General features: G+C 52.0%; 1 pseudogene; it reads left to right on the plus strand.

The window, feature by feature from the left end:
- Positions 1-262: 262 nt before the first annotated feature.
- On the plus strand, positions 263-11,129 carry LOC143387627 (protein transport protein Sec61 subunit alpha-like; annotated as a pseudogene).
- The last annotated feature ends 11,082 nt before the right edge of the window (positions 11,130-22,211 follow it).

Raw genomic sequence — 22,211 nt, forward strand, 5'->3', positions numbered from 1 at the left:
CATTGGCTTTGTCCGCAGAAAGGGCTCTGCTTGGTGCATGGTTTGGTTTCTTCTCCTTTTGGGGGGAAAGTTCTGCTGGAGTCTGAACCCAGAGCATCATTCATGCTAGGCAAGTGCTTCCCCGTGGAGCTGTGACCCCAGCCCTCGTTGGCCTTTCTTGGTGATCAGAGAAAGGATCTGTGGGACTCCATTTTTATTGACTTACTGGGAAACTTTGAGTCCTCTGATTCTGTCTCTTCTGCAGATCCAGTTGAATGAGAAGGTGCTGTGGGTGGCCATCTCCTTCTTCATCTTCTTAGTCTCCTGTGCTGGTGTTGGAGCATGGGGAAGAGGGGGGACACAAGTGCCAGTCTTTTGGTTTCTGCTTGTTCCCAGATCTTCTATTTGGTATTATGGCCTCAGATTCTGTGAACCCTTTCTACTGGATGTGAGGGATTCTGGCCTCCAACAGAGGGAGGCTCAGACTCACTCTGCCTCTTTTCTACTGGACCAGCACCATTTAGTTGAATGACAGCCTTTCGGTGGAGCTCAGAGGATGGGCAGCTCTGTGGCCTGGAAAGTCTGCATGTGCCATGTCGAATAGCCTGATTAACAGTGCATTCAGCTTGGGCAACACCATCTTCTTCGGAGTTGGGTTTGAATGCAATACAAAACCTGGATGAACAAGATAAGTCTCTGCTTGAGAATTTCTGAAAACTAGAAAAAACTAGAGTGTTTGAAATCCCTGAAATGAGATGGTGAGTCCACCTAGAATATTCTCTAGAACTTTTCATTGGTTTCTCAGCTATGTCTTTTTCATATCTACGGGTGAAATATACGGATCAAAACCACAAGTGACAGTGGAGGGTCGATTCTAACCAGTCACTGGTGGGTCTGGAAATGATTTTCTTGTGTATGTTGATGGTACATTTAATGGACATGGTTTAAAAATGGGGTTCCAATGAGGTTCCAGTCACTCAGAATCAGAGCTCATCTGAACATGATGGAAAGGGAAGGTTGATTCCCAACTAGATCCAATTGTGCCAGCCCCATCTGCAGACTCAGAAAATGATTGGAATGTTCTCCAGTTTTATGAACTGATGAAGGACGGGACTCTCTGACCTCTGTCCAGCCAGAATGGATCTGTCCATGGGGATGGGAATGCAGCAGGCTATTGAGGGGTATGTGACTTTCCAAACAGAATGACACGGGGTCTGACAGGCTCAACAGAGGGACTCAGTTGTGTTCTAATCTTTGGTTTTGGGGAGTTATTCTATAATTGCTGTAAGAAACCTGAAGCCCATCCTGTGGAGAAGGGGGTCGCATGCAATTCTGTAGGTTCATTTTATTAAATGATGTCTTGCTTTCCTGGGCTCACAGGGGCTTTGTGGCTGCCCCTTTCCTTATGCACATTCAAGTAGCTGGGTATCTCTGCAATTGTCACCTTGGGCCTCATCATGCACTCTTGGCTAGTGCCAAGATGATTGAAGTGGGTGACACCCCAAAAGACCAAGCCCTCTTCAATGGAGCCAAGAAATATAAGAAAGATCAAGGGTACAGTTCTGATGTCTGGTTGACAATTAGAATTGGCCCTAAAATTAGGAGCATTAAAACAGCCCAGTTTGGCCTGTGTGCTTGGCCTGCCAACCCTGTAGGTGCTCCATGGCCTGTTAATGAGAGAGCACTTCTGGGAGGTGCTGGGTATGGGGGAAGGCCAGGCAGGGCAGGGGAGGGCAGGAATGCCCCAGAGGATAAAATTGAAGGATCAGGGCATGGAGGTCACCCCTTCACCAGCCATGATTTCCATACCTCGTGAAGGAGGTGACATCTACTTCAGAGATGTTATAAGAATTTAATCAAAGCCTGGTGCTGTGGAGTATGCCTGTAATTTCAGCAACTCTGGAGGCTGAGGCAGGAGTATCACCAGTTGGAGGACAGTCTCAGCAACTTAGTGAGGCCATAAGCAACTCAGTGAGACCCTGTCTGTAAATAAAATTAAAAAATGGCTGGGGAAGGTGGTCAGGGGTGAAGCACCTTTGCTCAGTCCTCAGTACTAAAAAAAAAATGATTAAACTGAATAATACTCTCACAGTGCCTAGCGCATGGTAGTTATTTAGCAAGTTCTATTTTTTTTTCCTGCATTTAAAAGGATTTAATGAGCAGAACGGTGATCCTCTCAGTCCAGCTCTGCTGTTGATTAGTTTTGTGATGTGGAAGAAATTTAGAAAATAGTTCTGCAGTCTCAGTTTCTATGTGCTGTTAAACTAGGTTAAGAATATTGGCCATTTCAAATGATAGGCAGTCCCAATAATGGGGACCAGCCTCAGAGTCAGCCAAGCCTAGCCTCTGTTAACTGGAATGTATTATTTAGAAAACAATGATTACAGTTTTCTACTCTGCCATCTTCCATACAGCATGCCTTAGAGCTCTTAAGTTAGAAGGTTAAATAATTGAGTGAAAAATCCATCTAACTTAAATTTGTGAGTTTCAGACACAAATCAAGATTGTAGAATATATTTATGTATTAATGTATTAATCATTAATGAATTAAGTAATGCATTATTAAATAATAGTACTTCATTAATTATTCAATGTCTTAAATTAATGAATCATTCTTCTGAAGCACTAATAAGTGGTTTTCTTTTTTTAATTTTTTATTTTGGACATTTTAAAATATACTTGGCTTAGTGCAGTGGTGCACTCCTCTAATCCCAGCAGCTCGGGAGGCTGAGGCAGGAGGATTTTGATTTCAAATCCAGCCTCAGCAACAGGGAGCCCCAAAGCATCTCAGTGAAACCCTGTCTCTAAATAAACCACAAAATAGGGCTGGGGATGGGGCTCAGTGGTTGAGTACCCCTGAGTTCAATCCCTGGTACCAAAAGCAAAACAAACAAAAAAAATTTTGCAGTATTTTTCTAAAGCCCAAATCAGGTGTTTTTTTTCTCTTTCTCTCTTTGTTTTTAATATTATTTTTTTGCAAACCTGGAAATGGAAATCAGTGTCTCTACCACTGAGCTACAGACCCAGAAGTTTTCTCCTTACACTTGATAATTTTTAAAAATGTTTTTCCATCTTAAAAATTCAAGATCATTTTTTACAAAAAAGAATTTAGGATGACTGGGCTGAGGTTTAGTAGAGCACTTGCCTACCATCTGCAAGGCCCTGGGCTCAATCCCTAAAGTACAAAAAAACCCAAAGGTGCTTTCACTAGATAGCCTCTGAGTTCTCATGTACTTTGACATGTGACAGTTGGACAATCCTTACCAAGTCCCCGGGTGCAGTGTCAGTATTTGTCATCTGTGTTCCTGTCACACTCTGCTAAGGGTTCTCTTGGGATCCTACTGTTTGGCATGATTGTTACCATTGGCCAGTCCATAATGGATGTGATGACGGGCATGGATAGGGATGCCTCAAAGATGAGCGCTGTGATCTGCCTGGTGATCACCACTCAGGTGAACCCCCAATTGCACGCCACTTCCTGAGTGACTGCACCATCCCTCTTTCTCATCAGCAGTACTCAGCAAGAGATGGGGCCAGGCCAGGCTCAGGTCTGGGCTCAGGATTAGAGACTGAGCCTGAGCAGGGTGAAGCCTCGAGTTGGAGGCTGGACACCGCCCCAAAAGAAATCAATCAAATAAAGACACTGAGCCCATCTACAACGAGAAATATTGAAATCAATAAAGGCATGCTGTCCACTTGCACACCCCAAACAATTAAGAAACAAAAACAAAAAAATGTAGTGGTTGGGGCTAGGACTCGGTGGTAGAGGCTCAACTGTCATGCACGAGGCCTTCAGCTCCATCCTCAGCACCCCATAAAAATTAAATAAAGATGTTGTGTCCATCTCCAACTAAAAAATAGATTTAAAAAAAATAAAGAATCGAAAGACCCTGGCTTTGTCTTCTGAATTTCCGTGAGGAAGATTGAGAAGGGTCTCTTATTTGGCCTTCATAGCAGAGAGCCCAGTCATTGAAGATGGAAGGAACCAGAGCCCTGAGGCCAGTAATGCAGAGTCCATTTTATTAATTTATTTATTTCAATTTTGCAGTTCTTTGTGGTGGGCTTGATCGTCCTCATTTTGGATGACCTTCTTTAGAAAGGGTACAGCCTGGGCTTTGCCTTCTCCCTCTCCATTTCAAGCAACATCTGTGAAACCATCCTGGGAAAGACCTTCAACCCCACCACCATCAACACCAACCAAGGTAATGGCCCTGCCTCCTGTGGGGCACTTCTGCAGGAAGTTTTCATACATGCAGAGTATTCCTCTGGGGGAAAATGTCTGTTTCAGAAACATGTCTTCTGAATTTTTAGTGTGCAAAGTTTTAAAAATATAGCTGAGTACAGAGTCTCAAGTCTGTCATCACAGCAGCTCAGGAGGCAGAGGCAAAAGGATCACAAGTTGGAGGCCAGCCTCAGCAACTTAGTGAGGCCCTAAGAAACTCAGTGAGACACTGTCTCTAAATAAAATAAAAAGGGCTGGGAAAAGGGCTCAGAGGTTAAGTGGTCCTGGGTTAAATTCCTAGTACAAAATAATAATAATAATGATAATAATAATAATAATAATAATAATAATAATAATAATAATAACACCTCTTATAAAAATATTTCAAAGACAGTCAACTTGCCACAGAGTAATCCTGCCTCATATTTCTTAGCAGGAACCTGCACTGCAAAGATAAAGAAGTGTTGATTTTAGCCAATTGTCTTTTGGTGGACATTTCAGTCCTTTCTCAGTCACAGGTAGCATTGAAGTGAATATCCTTGGGCAATCATCTGCACATATTGTAGCAGTTGTTCTTATTGAATAAGATTTTAAAAAGGAAATTGCTACACCAAACCACTTGTTCAGGCAAGGAGCAGTTAGTTCGATGATTACAAGTTCAAGGACAGCCTTGGCAAATAAGTGAGACCCTGTGTCAAAAAAGGCTGGGGTAGAATGACTGTTCCTGGGTTCAATCCGCAGTACTGCCAATTTGGGGTGGAAGGCACTAGGGATTGAACTCAGGTACAGTTAACCCCTGAGTCCCGTCCCCAACCCTCTTTTGCATTTCTCAGAGACAGGGTCTTGCTGAGTTGCTTAGAGCCCCAATTTGGCTGAGGTTAGCCGTTGATTTGCAATTCTCCTGCTTTAGCCTCCAGAGCCACTGTGATTACAGGCATGCACCATGATACCTGGCTTACAAGTCTTAATAAAATAAAAACTGCAAAACATGTGAGACTTCTTAGGAGAGGGGAAATTGACTTTTTTTCTTTTCTTTTTCTTTTGGCCTCTGAACCCTGAATCTGTTATTTGCTCGGAAGTCTCTCTCATGGAAAATATTTGTGTGCATTTGTGTGTTTTCTTGGAATTGACTGTGGAGCTTATTCTTGGCCTCCAGTGCCATGTCATCAAATTGAGAAAACTGCAGACTGGTCTCTGCAGGGTGCCTGAGGGATCCTATGGGAAGGAGGGTTTGGGACACTTACAGTAGAGTAGGCAAAGGGACACCAGACTCTTCCTACAATTTCAGAAAATCTAAGGTGAATTGAGGATCTGAGGGTGCAAAGCAGATGGGCCCCAGCCGTGGATGTGGGGGCAAAAGCTGGGTAGGAGTCGGAGTGTCAGCCAACACCTCCTGGCTTTGGGGGGGGGCTGCACTCGAAAGGAGCGGGAGCAGTGTTGGCCACAGGGGGCCAGTCAGCAAAGGCTTGGGCTGCGGCAGCCAGCCAAAGGATCACTTTGCTCTGGAGCAGGATAGTGAGTGAGGGTACAGCTTTGGAAGGAATGATTTGCTGTTCCTGAGAGACAGGCTGAGAAAATGGCTGGGGAAGTGGCACAGCCATCCAGCCTGAGCCAGCCAGTGTGACATCAGAGTGAGGGCCTTAGGACTTAGTGAGAGATGAAGGCCACAGACAACCGAGACATGGAGGTGGCTGCCCTTGGCCAACTCTTGAAACTGGCTGGGGAAGAAGCACTACCTGGGGGGATTTGAGTGGTGCTGTAAGGAGCCCAAATGGTGGAGCCATGGGGATACCCCCAGGATGGGCAAGAAGAGGATGGAGCAGGCACAGGTAGCTTGCAGCTGGAAGGGCCACCTTTTACCAGGAGTGCCACCACGGCTCAGCTTGCAACCTGGAAAGTGGGGTGTGGAAGGGCCCCTAGGGTGGAGAGCACAGCTGGTCCTTCTTCACTGAGGTGGGGGACAGTCCAGGCTGGGAGGGAGGTGGTCAGTACAGACGCCACATGACTCTCGCCCCCGGGGCAACACTAGCACATGAAATTAATCCAGTTCACAGAGATTAGCAGGTAGTGATTTGCATGAAATGACCATGTTAAACATTCAGAAGGCTCCTAAGGCCCTCACCCTGACTTTGCTGTGACCCACCTTTCATTCCTGACACTTGTCAGGCAGGTGATGTTAAGCACCAGGAGCTTCTGTGGGTGCTAAGAATACAAAGGGAGATAACATAAGACATGGGAGCATCAGTGTCATGCCAGGGTCCCGGGTCAGAGTAGAGCAGAGAAGGAAGATGGGGTGACTGGGGAAGAGTGTTATGGGCCCATCTAGAAAACCCAGCAGGTGCAAAGACCCTGGGGCAGAGATGAGCTGGTGTGTTTGAGGGTTGGAGCAAGTTAGGGGAGTTCAGAGAGGTCATTGGTAGCAAGAACAGCCAGGAAAAGTCCCTGCTTTCTACCCCCTGGGTTCACTTCCTCCTTTACAAAATGCTCAAGCTTTAATGTCTCCAGATTCTTGACCACAGGGACATCAGCTGTTGATCCACACAGCCAGAGGTGGCAGGGAGAGGGGCTGTCAGAAGACCACCATGGGGATGCCAGGGGCCAGGGAAAGCTAGGATAGTGTTTCTGTCACAGACATCCCGTCCATGTGGTCTTCAGGACAGATGGCCCATCTGAGTGGCCATCCAGAAGGTGATGCAAGTCCTGCAGTCCCAACTCTGAGGTGACAGGAAAATGCTGTCCCAGGGAGAGACTGGGACATCTTAGTTCCCAGCCATTAGCCACTCTGCCCACAGATGCCATGTCTAGGGAAGCACTGGCATCAGGGGCCATGGTGACAGTGTTTCCCACTGTCCTTTTGTTCTAAAGTCATTCTCACACAATTTCTGAATTGCTTGGACCTTGTCGCCCTCTGCTGCAGTGTCCTGGGATGATCTGTTGCCTGTTCCTCAGGCCAGGCTCCTTTCTACCTGTTGCTGAGGCTGAGGCAGGAGGATCTCAACTTGGAGGTCAGGCTCAGCAACAGCAAGGCCTCAGCAACTCAGTGAGATGCTGTCTGTGAATGAAATACAAATAGGCTGGAATTGGGGTTCAGTGGCCGAGGGCCCGTGGGTTCCATCCCTGATGCCCAAAAAAAAATCCAAACAGTGACCCCATGACTGTGGTGCCGTGAGTCTACCAGTTGAGTCTCCTGGCTGATTCTGTTCTCCTGACTCTGCTTTGGCCAGGAGGAGGCCTAAAACCCATCGGGGTTCAGCCCTTTGTTCTTCCCTTCACATTTGGGTTCTTCTCTGCCAACAGGTATGGAATTTGAGCGCGCCATCATTGCACTATTTCATCTCTGTGCCACGTGCACAGACAAAGTCCAAGCAATTAGTGAGGCTTTCTCCTGCCAGAATCTCCCTGACCTCATGAACCTCATTGCCTCCATCTTTGTCATTGCTGTGGTCATCCATTTCCAGGTGTGTCCAACGTGAGCCCAAGAAGTCTGCAATTATTTTTCTTTATTTTTTATTTTTTGGTTCCAGGGATGGAACCCAGGGGCACTGAACCCCTGAGCCCCATCCCCAGACCTTTTTATATTTTATTTAGAGTCAGAGTCTTGCTGAGTTGCTGAGGCTGGCCTCCAAATTGTAGTCCTCCTACCTCAGCCTCCAGAGCTGCTGATGATGACAGCCACTGTCTCTGGCTTTGGCATAATTGTTTTTTTCATTTTTTTTTCTGTTTAGATATGAATGGCCATTGAGTACATTTTGAAACCAGTTTTTCTGGTCTTTTTTCTGTGTGTGACCCACACAGTGGTTGTGAGGGAAGCGGCAGGTGCTCTCCAGCAGTGTCAGAAGTCGGGTCCCCAGAGCTGTTGCCACTTCTTGTACCTCTGGACGATAGGGGACAGCAAGGCAGTGAAGAGTGCCCTGTTCTGTGTCCTCAGGGCTTCCAGATGGACCTTCCCATCAAGACTGCACACTACCAGGGCCAGTACCACACCTACCCCGTTTAGCTCTTCTTCACCTCCAATGTCCCGATTGTCCTGCAGTCCGCCCTGGTCCCCACCTCTACATCATCTCCCAGATCCTGTCGGCTCGCTTCAGCGGGCACCTGCTCATCAGTCTGTTGGGCACCTGGTCTGTCAGTCAGATGTTCCCAAGGAGGCTCTCCTGGCCACAGACTGGGTGTTGTTGCTCCGCATCTGTGTGTCTTGCTCCTGACCAAGTGTCTCACCCACAGATCTCCTCCCCTGTGTCCTTTCCCAAATTCTGTGCAGGAAGTTTTTTGTAACAAGGACTGAACCCAGGGTCCCTTGACTTCTGAGCCCTGTTCCACCCCTATTTAGACTCAGGGTCTCACTGAGCTGCTTAGGGCCTTCAACTTTCCATCCTCCTCCCTCAGCCTCCTGAGCTGTGGGGTGACAGGAGTGTGTCATTGTGCCCGGCTGCAATCACTGTCTTTGATCTGCTCTGGGTTCATCTTGAAGCTCAGGTACAGTAGACGCAGCGTCCCAGACCTTCTGTTCCTTCTTCCAAGGACACGTCTTCTGGAGGCCCCGCCTGCACCTATGCAGTTTGTGGCCTGTGTTACTACCTATCTCTGCTGGAGTCCTTTGGCCTCGTGTTGGAGGACCCTGTCCATGTGGTAGTGTACCTCATGTTCATGCTGGGATCTTTGCCTTCTTCTCTAAGATCTGGGTCGAGGTCTTGAGCTCATCTGCCAAGAATGTAAGTATGAACGAACGTTCTTAAAGTGGCATTCGGCTTGTTGCTTTGTCACAGTGGTGGTTTGTGACATGCAGATGGACCACCCACCTTGGTGAAACAGTTCAGAGCGTTAAGGACAGATGGATGGAGCTCAGCCATCAGCAGCAGGTCTGAGAACCTGAAGCCAGAGTGGAAAATCACACATTGTCTGGTCTCCTTATGGCACCTTGTTGGTCCAGGGACACTTAACCTCTGAGCCCTTGTTAGATTTCATCTGGAGACAGGGTCTTGCTGAACTGCTCAGGGCCTTGCTAAGTGGCTGAGGCTGGCCTCCAAATTGCGATCCTCCTGCCTCAGCCTCCCAAGCTGCTGGATTGACAGGGGTGCATCCCAGGATTTTGGGCATTAAAGTCTTTGTAAAGATGTAGAGCTGCAGAAATTGCCCTTTAAGTGTCCAGCAGCTTGAGACCTTTCCCTCTGAAACCACCTCTGAACATATCCTCTGCTCTGTGCATTATGCAGGTGGTCAAGCAGCTGAAGGAGCAGCAGATGGTGATGTGGGGCCACCGGGAGACATCCATGGTGCATGAGCTCAACCAGTGAGTGCAGTACCCACCCCCAGTCAGCAGGTGCGGCTACCGGGCCTCGAGCACCAGTGGACCTTGTGGTCTCCAGTGTCCATGTGTCTCATTCTCAGATCACAGGGTAGGCAAGGTCCCTGTGTCATTGGATATTTATGAACCTGCTAAGTACTGGATGCTGGGGACATGGAATAAGATGTCTAGCGCCCTCAGCAGGGAGCCAGGTGCATGCAGCCTAGTGACCCAGCATGGGGCTCTGTAGGGATGGTGTTGGCAGCAGGGGACCCTCACCTCTGCTCATGCTAGTGGAATGCTGCCCTAGGCATCCAGGAGCAGTGCCCAGGCTCTGAGCACAGAGTGGGGCTCCAGATGGATCTGAACTGAAGCGCCAGGCTCTCTGAGGCATGCCTGGAGGCCAAGGCACGAGGATGGCAAGGTGGAGGCCAACCTCAGGAACTCAGTGAGGCCCTGAGTAACTCAGTGAGACCCTCTCTCTAAATATAATACAAAAAAGAGCTGGAGACAGGGCTCAGGGTTGGGGAACCCCTGGGTTAAATCCCCAAGACCGAAAAAAGACAGATGTTGGATGTGGCTGAGAGGCCAGCAGAGCCGTAGAGGGATGGTGGTGTTTGAAGCAGGGAGGTCAGTTCCAGCAGACAAGGCCACAGCAGAGAGGAGGCCAGAGACTAGATGTGCCAGGGTGGCCATCACCTTGGGGTGGAGAGAATGGAGGGTGGGGGAGGCCCCAGGGCACAGGTGTTTGGGGCAGAAGGAGTGCCCGTTGCAGCTGCACCTCATCCTGGATTGAAGGCTGCCCCCAACCTCCCTGGTGCCCTCTGCCATTTTCGCAGCTCTTCCTCTGCCACTCGGCAGCAGCCACCATGAAAAGGGCTTTGTCTACAAAGTCAGGTGGCAGCCCAGGTTCTCCTGTGGGTTCTCAATTGGTGACCTTTCCTGAAAGAATCAACCATGGGAAAAGACACAGTTGCAAATTTTTGGTTGCTTATGAGTCCTTGGTAGGGACAGTGGCCATTTCGATAGACATCATCAGCATTTGGGTCTCATAACCAGCCCTCCAGCCCCCTTACTGAGGATCAGACTCAGGGTCACTTGACCCCTAAGCTATGTCCCCAGATCTTTTTATTTTTTATTTAGAGACAGGGTCTCACTAAGCTGCTTAGGGCCTTGTAAAGCAGCTGAGGGTGGCCTCCACCTTGTGATCTTCCTGCCTCAGCCTCCTGAGTTACTGGGGTGACAGGTATGGACCACTGTGTTCAGCAGCCTTTCAGTTTGGACTAGTCACAGTCCCCTAACAGGGACTAGGTCCCATAGCATTAGTGGGGTGTTAGCAGAGGATACTTAAGGGAGGTGGTGGGGCCTCCTGAGGTTCTGGTCTCAGTCATGGGCAAGACTGGTGGCCAGGTTGGAGGCTCTGTGGTGGCCTGGGGCTGACCACCTGCCCTCCCCCAGGTACATCCCCATGGCAGCGGCCTCTGGGGGCCTGTGTCTTGGGGCCTCTCAGTCCTGGCTGCCTTCCTGGGCACCATCGGCTTGGGGACGGGGATCCTGTTGGCAGTCACCAACATCTCCCAGTCCTTTGAGAGTTTCGTCAAGGAGCCAAGTGAGTTGGGAAGCATGGGCACCCTGCTCTTCTGAGAGCCATGCCTATCCAAGGACCTGAGACGACACTGGGCAGTGCCTCGGAAGGCAGTGGTGGCCGGGGGCAGTGGTGCTGTGTCGCGTGGGGACCTTGTCGTCTGGCTGATGTCTGCCCCTCCTCTTCACCATGGGGCAGCCACCCTCAGCAGGGCTCCTCTCCTTCTTCTAGCATTGGCAGCTGCAGCCTTGACAGGGATGGGGAGCACTGTCCCCATTTTCTGTCTGACTTTGGTTTTGGCCTCCCCTCCCACCCTCAGTGATGTGTGCAACCACCGTGGTGTCTCTGGTCTCCATGGTGGCTTTTTGACTGCGTTGGAAGCACAAAATCTCTGTGTGTGGCCTTAGGATGGTCGGCCATCGGCTCTCACCTCCTCTGGGGAAATGGACAGCATCACCAGCATGTCCTCAGCATCACCAGCATGTCCTCAGCATCACTAGCAGTGGCACTCTCTTGGTGCAGACTGTTGCCGTGGGGGGCATTGGATCCCCTGGGCTCAGGATAAAACAGCTCCCTGCCCAGCAGTGGGCAGCTGCTCTTCCACCAAGTGTCCAGATGAGCCTTATGCTGGGACAGAGCCAGGACCGCCATCCCTGCCACCTCACGGCCAACTTGTGGCCAGGCAGCTTTGTCCTCATCTGGGGGAGGCCTGGGGTTGCCACCTCCACCCTTGCCTGGCCGAGATCGTTGCCCTCAGGGGACCACCCTGCCAAGTTCAATTGTCCAAACTCCAGTCAGCCTTGGTGGATCCTCACTGCGCAGCTGCCCCTGCGTCCCTGGGAAGGGATGTCTTTTGTTTCTCCCTGTGTTTCTAGAATGTTCTGACTGTACTTAGGGACCAAATGCTAGTAAAGGGACAGTGGGATGCCACCAGCTCTCTCGGCCTCCACCAAATTCAGCCTCCACCGCACTCAGAGGCCAGGAGGGGAGGTTCAGGCTCAGGGCCTGAGCTCAAAGTCAGGGACTCGGGGTACATGGGAAGATACTCTGGTGTCTGAGACAGAAGTGACAGGTGACATAGACATGAAGCTGGTGAACTTTCCAGAGTTCTCAGACGCCCCTCTCAGACTCAGCTGCAGGCTTCCTCGGGAGGGTGCCCCAATTCTGCACGGGCCCTTTCATGGCTCAGTAGGGGTGGCACACTGTACCTAGAGACCTGGGTCAAGAACCAGAGGGGCCTTTGACCCACCCAGGTCCCAGCACCTTCTCCCATGTGGCCTTGGCTAGACCTAGTCCCCAGCAGGGCAGCCCCACCACCAGCCATCTCTCAGCCCATGGAGGCCACCGCCATACGTCTCCTGCTCCTGTTAGAGGGCAGGGCCCCCCAGGCCACCGCTGGGGACTTCATGGCCTCTGGAAGGCAGGCCCAGTCCCTGGCTCTCGGGCTGTGGCTGGAGAGTGCCAGACTTCAGAGGAGTTTGTGGTCCTGCTGGCCCCATGTGGCCTGGGCTCTCAGCCCATGGGCAGTGATCACAGAGGGTGGGTGGGAAGGGGCTGACCCAGCTTCCAGGGCACAATCACTGTGGATGCCAAAATGGCATAACTGAGATACGGTGGTTAAAAGATAAATAAAGGCAACTTTTTACAAACTGCTTGTTCACGGTCTTGTTTCCACTCAAGCTCATCCCCAGAGACATGCTGCCCTGCAGCCTGGCCTTCCTCCTGCTGGGAGCATCCCCTTGTGCACATGCCTGTGTCCAAATGACTCGGGAGGCTGAGGCAGGAGGATCATGAGTTGGAGTCCAGCCTGAACAATTTAGTGAAGCCCTCAGCAACTCATGAGACCCTGTGTCTAAATATAAAAAGGGCAGGGGTTAGCCTCCATGGTCCCGCAGTCCTGGGGTTCAGTCCATGATACAAGAAAAAACCAAAACCCCAAGTCAGAAACCTCCTGCCTTGGGAAGCACTGGGCCTTTTCTCTGTGCCCTGGGGACTTGGGGCTGTGCCTGGGGCCACTGCAAATATGCCTCACAGCAGAGCAGTTGGAGCCCATTTTCAGGTAACCTGTGTGTGGGGGGTGGGGGGTGGACTGAGGATCAGGCCCTGCCTTCAAACACCCCCTAGTTTCTGCTGCCATCTTCAGTAGCCAAGTGACTCTTCCCCCCTGGTGCAGACTCTGCTCACCGCTTCCTCCATGTGGTCCCTGCTCAACCATGGAGCCCCTGAGGAAGCAGCTGGTCCCCATTTTACAGGTGAAAAAAGTAAGGCCAGGGCAGTAGGAGGCCAGGAGGCAACTGGGAGGCCAAGATCCAGGCTCTGCCTACCCCAGGCCCTTGCCTGCAGGGACCTGCTTGAGGTCAGAAATGAGGGGTCCTGGTGGCATCAGCTGCCACCCCTGGCTCCTAACCCCTGGGTTTCCTTCCCACCACTCCCTCCACCGCTGACCCCCACCTGCACTCTGGCCTGGCCTGATCCTCACATGCATAATACCCATGAGCCTCCAGTTTCAGCTTCCAGGTTGGTGGCCAAGTGAAGCGCACAGCTTCCTGATGAGGGCTGGTGCCTGAGTATGTAGCACCATCCAAGGGCTGTCGTCCAAGGGCCGTCAAACACCGGCCTGAGCTTCAGCATCCACCACACCCACCAATGCATCTTCTTGGAGGCTCCCAGGGGTGCCCTAACTATGCCAGCACCCACCTACTCCTTGCCCCAAAACTTCTGGGGCCACATCACCCATCTGTCCTTTCTAGAAGCATTACAACCTGGATGAGAAGCAAATAGACCAGAATCAGGAAAGGTCTAGCAGTTTCCATGAAGCCAGAACAGGTGCATGCCTGTAGTGCATGACTTGCTGCCTGCTTCCCATCTTGGGGCCACACATGTGGCTGGAATGACGCCTGGCACAGCCAGGAGGCGCTGCTGTGTGTGGTGACGGAAAAAACATACCACCTCCAGGAAGGTCCAGGACTCTTTCGCCCTCATGGACAGCTCGTGCCTTCTCTTACAGACCATGGGATGGGTGGACATGTGAACTCACTCCACCCTTCTGACCTTTATCCTGATTGGCTCCTGTGTGGTATATTAGCTGTGTGTACTTCCTCAATAAATAAGATTCTGCTTTGACTGGTCTCCCTGGAGTGACTGATTGTCCTCCAGTGAGGGAAGGCTGGGTGTGGGCAGGCAGTGGACCTTTGCCTCTCTTGGCTTGTCCTAGTCAGGGTATGTTTTCCCCATTTCTCCAACAGGTTAGGAGAAAATGGGGGGGCTAAAAACCCTGACACATGCCCTCTCTGCTCAATTCTGAAAAGAATCGTGCCTACAAGGACTTGGTCAAGAGCCTTCATAACCCCAGCCCCATGGTGCACACCTTTAATCCCAGTAATTTAGGAGGCTGAGGAAGGAGGATTGCAAGTTCAAGGCCAGCTTCAGCAACTTAGAAAAACCCTGTCTCAAAAAAAAAAAAAAGGGCTGGGATGTGGCTCTGTGATCGCCCACTCCTGGCTAAATCTCCAGTCCCTACAAATTAAAAAGAATGTGCTGAACACTGGGTGACAGCATGTATCCTGAAGTCTTCGGGGACCAAGGAATTGCGTGTGCAGTTCCAAAAAGCAGGACACTGGAAGTGGCATGGACAGCGCAGAGGTTGATGGGATTACAGGAACGCCTAATGGCGGGTCTCAGGCTCAATGGCTATTCTTCAGCCTTGCACTTGATAAGTCTCAAAGTCAATGTCAGACAGACACCTTGATCTGGTTTGGGGGTCTCCAGAGAGGAGGCCTGGGGAGCTTTTGGTCAGGGACCAGAGGCCGAGGGTGAGCACAGCAGGGCAACTTCCACTGAGAATCCTTTCTGTGCCTTCCTGGGTTGTGGTCCCAGGGACTGAACCCAGGGTAGCCTCCCTGCCAACCATTCCAGCTCTTTAGAGACAGGGCCTCGCTGAGTTGCTGAGGCTGGCCTCCACCTGGCGAGCCTCCTGCCTCAGCCTCCTGAGGCACTGGGATGACAGACACACCCCACCGGCACCAAGCTCCTTTTGACGTTCCAAGCGTCCCCCTCCCCTATGCCATTGAACATCTACCAGGTATGTTGGCTTCCCAGAGGGCTCCCCCACGGGCATCTCCCCAGGCTCCGCTCCTCTCCTGATGGGGAGCAGGTGGCAAAGGAACTGGGGCGAGTGTGGCCACGCCCCAGGGGCGGGGAGTGGGCTGCCCAGGAGTGGCGGGGGAAGTGGCCATGGGGGGGTGGGCGGTGCAGGAACCGGGGCGTGGCTATGCTCCGGGGGCGGGGTGTGGGCGGGGCGTGGGCGGTGCAGAAGGGAGTGTGGAGTGGTCACGCCTCTGGGGAGGGGCGTGGGCGGAGCCAGGACCCCACTGTGCAAGTGCTTCCCCGGAACTGCAGCCTCCTGGTTGCCGTCCAAGCTTTGCTTTGAGGCACTGACGGAGCCTCCGGGAACTGCGAGGAGGCGACATCGCATCTCTGCTGCAAGTCTCCTGAGGCCCACACAGCCGGGCCAAGGTCCACACCTCCTCCCTGCTTGCAGCTGGGCTCCTCTATGGAGGGCGCGGCTGTCACCCACCCGGTGGCCGGCGCTGCCACTGCGGGTCTCCACAGACCTCCGTGGCCCCCGGCCGGTTGCGCTGGGTTCTGGTCGAACGCTGAGTCACTGGTTTGCAGGGACGCTGCCCAGGGGACAGGTCACCTCAGGGGTCACCCGGTAGCCTGGAGGAATGCATCGGAGTTGGGTGGGATGCGCCGGAGCCCGGGGCCCCTGGCAGCTTGTTGCCACCGCCACCGCGTCCTGAGTGTGAAAAGTTCCCTCTTAAGGTGAAGACTGCAGGCGGTAGGTGGCCAGAGCTGCCCCTAGGCTGTCAAGTGAGGGTCTGGTGGGTGTGGGATTCACCCCTGGGGTTCGGACCGAACTGAACCCAGGGGCGCTGGCCACTGCTCCACGTCCCAGCCCTTTTGGACTTTTAACACAGGGTCTTGCTAAGTTCAGAGGCTGGCCTCAAATTTGCCGTCCTCTAGCCACAGCCTCCAGCCTGTGATGACAGGCGCCCGTCTAGGACCTGGGGTTCTCCAATGGCTGGGACAGTCGGGAAAGGGGTCTGCAAAGGACAATTATGGTGGCCCTAGAGGCTGAGTCTGTTACAGGTAGGGGTGGGGGTCAGGAAGCCTGCCTGGTTGTCATTGTGCTCCTGCTCCCAACCCTGCTGAAGTCCCTCTGGTCCTTGGGTGAGCCTGATGTGGGAGCTGAGTCCTAGGGGTCCCCCTGCACTTCTGCAGGCCCCCATCTGCCCTGCGTCCCCTGTGTTCCGCACCCTGTGATTTCCCTCCTCGAGGCCACTGGTGTCCCCATTAATCACATGAGGCTGAAAGCACAGACCTGCAAGCAGGTGGCATGATGGTGACGGCGACAGCAGGTGACAGAGCGGACAATCTGTGGGTGCACATTGGCTCATCTTATCGCCCCTTATCTTATTGGCCCATCTTACAGATAGGAAAACTGAGGCTCAAGGACAGAAAGGAGCCCCGCTGGGTGACAAATACCTGTCATCCCGTCATTTTGGAAGTTTGAGGGGGAAGGATTGAAAGTTGGAGGCCAGCCTCAGGAACTTAGAGAAGTCCTGAGCAACTCAGTGAGACCTTGGCTCTAAATAAATATATGAAGGGTTGGGGACAGAGGTCAGTGGGTAAGGGGACTTTGGGTTCAGTGCGTGGTGTCAAGAAAAAAGCCCCTCCTGTCCTGGGTTCTAACTCCCACAGGGGCCCCTGAGAGCCTGCAGGAACCTGGGATTGATGGGCCACCCAATCCTGCACTGGGAGGCACCCCAGAGCCTGGGCCCAGCTGTGACCAATTCAAACACTTCAGGGGACCAACCCCCTGACTTCACCTAAACATCACAACCATTTTTCAGGCTAGAGCTGAAATGGTGCAAAAAAAGGCGGGTGCTGTCATGGCCGCTAGGTGCCGTGTCAGAGCAATAAGATGTGACAAATTCCCTGCTTCTGCTTGGGCTGTGTCCTGCTCATAATGGAGGGAGACCTCCCCCCCCCCCACGGTGGGCGAGGGGTCCCTGCGAAAAACTGCCTCTGGGAGATGAATGTGACCATCAGGCCCGGTGGCCGGGGAGTCAGAGTAGATCCAGGCCACCCAACCTGCCCACCCAGGGCCACCTCTGCCCAGATCCAGCTTGCCACCTCCCCGACACCTGAGGAGGAGGAATGAGAAGACTACACACCTCTCTGGTCACGAGGGCACCTCTGTACCAACCCACAGCTGGGGCCTGCTGTCGCTGCGGCCTCTGGTCTCTTCCTGGAAAAGGTTGGGGCCTGGGTCAGAGGAGGGACTGCGGCAAAACCTGTTCTTAGAGGTCAGATTTGAAGACATGCAGTGACCTCCAAATACCCAGGACTCAAGTGAGGCCAGTTACACGCACCAAGGGAGGAGGTGCAGCCCAGGGCACTCTGGGCTCTCATGGCCAGTAGGCTTCCATCTTTTTCAGGGGGTATCAGGAATTGAACCCAGGGTTACTCAACTTTGACCACCATCCCCAGCCCTATTTTATATTATATTTAGAGACAAGGTCTCGCTGAGTTGATTAGGGCCTGGCTAAATTGTTGAGGCTGGCCTCCAATTGCAATCCTCCTGCCTCAACCTCCAGAGCTGCTGGGATGACAGGCCGGCTACACTGCACACGCCTTCTTGGAACTTTTGATTACCATGTGAGGCCCTGGGTTTCATGCCCAGTGCTACAAGGGGGGACATGCTTAAAATTTTAGAATAGTTTTAGATATGCAGAGCAGTGTGATGGTGGCAGTGCGTTCCTGTGTGTCACCCATCATCTTTTGTAGTTGGCACCCAGTCACCACCTGCACCCACTGCCTTCCGTTTTACCTGATGCCCTTTTTTCTGTCCTAAAATCCCAGCCAGGGGCCTTATTGTCCCATCTCTAGAGGCTTCTCTGGGCTGTGACCTTTTCTTCAATGGCCCTTGTCTTTGGTGACCTCAACAGTTTGGGGGAGGACTGGTAGGGTGCTCTGCTTGTGTCCCTCAGCTGAGCTCATGACCTGACCGGGACCTTGAGTATGGGAAGTCCACCATACCCTTGTGTCTGCCGAGGCGCTTGCTGTTGAAGCATCCAGTTGGCATTGACAGCCACCTCCTGGCTGGGTTGAGGGGATGCTTCAGACCCACATGGTCCCTCCTCTCCTATCCACCTGTGGAGGGCAGCGTCATGTGCTCAGTGTCCTGGGCTGCACATTTACTTCATTGACTTGGAACCCACAGGTGGCCGAGCCCAGCCCCCTGTGTTGACCAAGTTCCTTTGATGTCAGTGTGAGTCTAGTCACTGTGCACTGGGTGACAACCCAGAACGACCCTCTCTGGTTGCTCAGGCTGGTCCAGCTGGGCCTTTGAGAGCCTTCTGTTGACTCCTGGTCCTTTCAGTGTATCCCTATCATTGACCATCTCAGGGCTAGAGAACCACTGAGTGAGAGGGAGGGGGCAGCCCCTGCAGCTGGCCATTCCAGAAGGTTCCTTCTCAATAGGCTGAATACAGTGTGTATGAGCACACAGAGGCATCCCCCACATGGGCAGGACCTTAGCTGCCAGGATGTGGGACATGGGATGGAGTGGATGAGGAGATTGTGGGTAGAGGTGGACGTGAAGCTCAGGATTCAGCCTGGCCCCCACTGTACCCTGAAACAAGTGAGCTTGACCTGAGAGAAATCCCAAAAGCACACAGTGGGGGACACAGAGGCAACCTTCCTGGGGACAGTGCCCAGAACCCACACCTTTGGCCTTGAGCCATGTTGAAAGAAATATATATATATAACAATAGTAGATAATTAAGATATGGCAAACTGGGTACGGTGGCACACACCTGTCATCCCAGTGGCTTGGGAGCCTGAGGCAGGAGGATCACAGTTTGGAGGCCAGCCTCTGCAACTCAGCAAGACCTTGAGCAACTCAGTGAGACCCTGTCTCTGAAAAAAAAATGTCCTTGGGTTTAATCCCAGTTATTTCTTGCCCCTAAAAAGAAAGTTTTAAAGAGGGAGAGAGAGGGAGGGAGGGAGATGGAGGGGGAGGAGGAGGAGAGGGGGAGGTGGGAGGGGTGGTGTCATCCAAATAACATTTAAGATTTTATTTAAGAACACCTCAGCAGAGGGAGGATTCCACCAAAGCAATCCCAAAAGTTAGAATTTAAAAAAAATAAAAAGCTCTTCAGACAGAACTAACCACACCGCAGAGCTCATGGGAGAAGGGAAGCCAAGCCCAGGCTGTGTGTGCTGTCTTCGTGGGGACGCAGTCTCCATGGAGTGCAACCTGGGTCCCTTCATGGACTTGTCCTGCTGGTCATCCAGGATCTTGGTTGAGGATTTGGCATCATGAACAGCTGGATGTTCTCCTCCATGGGCTCTCGCTGGATGCTGTCCTTCCCATTGATCTTGGCCAGCAGGTTGGCTGGAGTCAGCTGCTGCACCAAGGACCTGCAGTGGACAGTTGGGCCAGGAGTCCAGCTGGTCCCAAAGTTCCCCCCACAGGTCCACGGGTGGCAGGACTCTGCCAGCTGGACCCCCTCCAGGCTCTGACTGGTTGTTGTGGAACCAGCAAAGGACAGAGTTTCCATGACTGGGAACATCACAGTCACAGCCCCATCATGGAGGCCACCAGTGTAACATAAGTTTTGGTCTTCACATCTTCACCCTAGTCTAGAAATTACTCAAGCCAGGCACAGTGGCTTCCCAAGGGCTCTGGAGTCTGAGGCAGAAGGATGGCAAGTTGGAGGCCAGCCTCAGCAACTTAGCAAGGTCCTGAGCAACTCAGCGAGATCCTATCTCTAAATAAAATGCAAAAGAGGGCTGGGGACAGGGCTCAGTGGTTTGGTGCCTGCCTAGCACTTGCTCCTCAGCCCCATGTCAAAATAAATTAACAAAATCAAGGCCCCGTGTTTCTCCAGCTCAGAGAGGTAAAAAGTCAGTGAAGCCACCACCCAGCCAAGGTGGCTTCAGCTGTAGGCTCAGCTGGACCCCAGGGACACATGGGGGGTGAGGAAATGGGTCCCAGGGCCTCACAGACTGTTGGGGACATACTTCCTGGTCTGGAGAGCCCCAGGTCCTCGTGCATCTGAACAGAAGCCAGGGGCCGGGGAGGGGCTAGGCTGGCAAGGCCCCAAGAGAGCCCAGGCTCTGGCTCTGTCCATCTCCTGTCCCAGAGGACTGTGGCAGAGTTAGTGACTTCCTGCAGAGGGAGTGTCAGCTGCCGGACAAGGGGGACCTCTCTCATCAATCAAACTTTCACAAGCCACCTCAGATGCTCAGCAGTCTAAGCCACTCTGTCCTGGGTCTTGTCACACCTGGAGGCCCAGAGATAGCCTGAGCTCTGGTCAGCCTCCACCTGGGGCCAGGAGGCCACCACCTCATCTCAGAGTGTTCTCGGTGCCAATCTTCCCCAGGAGGTTGAGTGCCTCCTTACTGTTGTGGATCCCCCTCCATCTGGGCTTGGATCTTAATGATCCTTCAGAGGAGAAAAAACATGATCCACCGTGACTGGGCCCCAGGCACAGTGGTGCACGCTTGTAATCTCAGCTCAGGAGGCTGAGGCAGGAGGATCGCAAGGTAGAGGCCAGCTTCTGCAACTTAGCAAGGCCCTGAGCAACTCAGTGAGATGTGTTCTCTAAACAAAATAGAAAAACAGCTAGGGAGGGGGCTCAGGAGTTAAGTGACCCTGGGTTCAATCCCTGGTACAAAAAAAAAGTGACAGGGCCCAAATATCCCCTTTATACAGTGCTTTAAAATGACAATGTACAGCATCTTGTGCTGCTGGACTCAGGAACAGGAGGTTGGCTGCACCTTCCAGGGGACGCGGGCCAGCTGCACGGCCAATGTCCTGCTCACTGACTAAAGAGTGTCGGACCGCCCTCCGACAGAGGTTGAGGAGAATCACTAGACCAGCTAGTGAGTGTCTCCGGGCTGAGTGAGAGGGTAAGTGTCATGACCTGGCCCGCCACCCAGCCTGACAAAAATCACACTGAGACGGGAGTTAAGTCAGCCGAGATGGCACAGCAACTCAGTTTATTGTGGAGGGAGAGGACTTATATAGAGAGAGGAGAAGGAGGGGGGCAATGGCAGGGGCCAATCAGAGATCGGAGAGTCCCCCAGGTTGGGGTAGCCTAGGCACACCAGCCACAGAAACAGAGCCCCGTTACCCTAGTTACAGAAACAATACCCCATTAAGTATGTGTGCCCCGTTTCTGGGGAGTTATTCTTTGTGTTTGCAGAAGCCATATCCAGGCACGTATATGGAAGCTATTTCTCAAGCTCTAACTGTCACATACATGAGAATCACAAAATTAGAATCACAAGACTGGGGATTTCTTTCCCCAGTGATTGCACTTCCGTGGTCAGCAGAGGTCCCAACAATTTCCCCTTTTTTATTTGTTTTAAAGTACCAGTGGGTAAGGCCCCTGTCTTAGGTTGTCCGATACTGCACATGGTCCATCATCGGATGAGCTGCCCTTCAGGCAGCAACCTCCGGTCTTATGTTGGTACCACTGCAATCAGATCTTACCCATCACTGAGTACATTACAGCTCACCTGGTGACTAGAAAACTTTTCCTTTGGCCTCTTAGGTTGTCCAATACCGTATATGGTCCTTACCAGTCATCGGATAAACTGACCTCAAAGTGCCAGCCCCCTGTCTTAGGTTGGTACCATTGCAACTGGATCTCACCCGTCATTAGCCTCAGGAGATGATTGAGGGGAGGGACTTGCTGGACCCCTAGAAGGCTATGGGTGCTTTGTTTGTGTGAGTCTCTGGTATTGTACCTGAGCAGTCATGAGTTGAATTGATTCTATCCTACTTTGAATAAATTGAATGGCCTTATTAGCAATGTGGGGCCCAAAGGTAAAGAGGAGAAGCAGCAAGAGAATGGGCCCAAGGAAAGTAAAGAGGTAGGGCAACCACCCATGTAGCCCCATCCAGAGGAAGTTGGCTTGTAATTCTTTTCTCTGCTTTTTGAGGTCTTCTTGTAGCCATTTTAGTTTATCTTGGACTATTTCTGATTGGTTGGCATAAAAGCAGCATTCTTCCTGTAAGAAAAGACATAATCCTCCATTCTCGGCAGTAAAGAGGTCAAGTC

The sequence above is a fragment of the Callospermophilus lateralis genome, unplaced genomic scaffold, assembly GCF_048772815.1.
Source record: "Callospermophilus lateralis isolate mCalLat2 unplaced genomic scaffold, mCalLat2.hap1 Scaffold_83, whole genome shotgun sequence".
Taxonomy (NCBI): Eukaryota; Metazoa; Chordata; class Mammalia; order Rodentia; family Sciuridae; genus Callospermophilus; species Callospermophilus lateralis.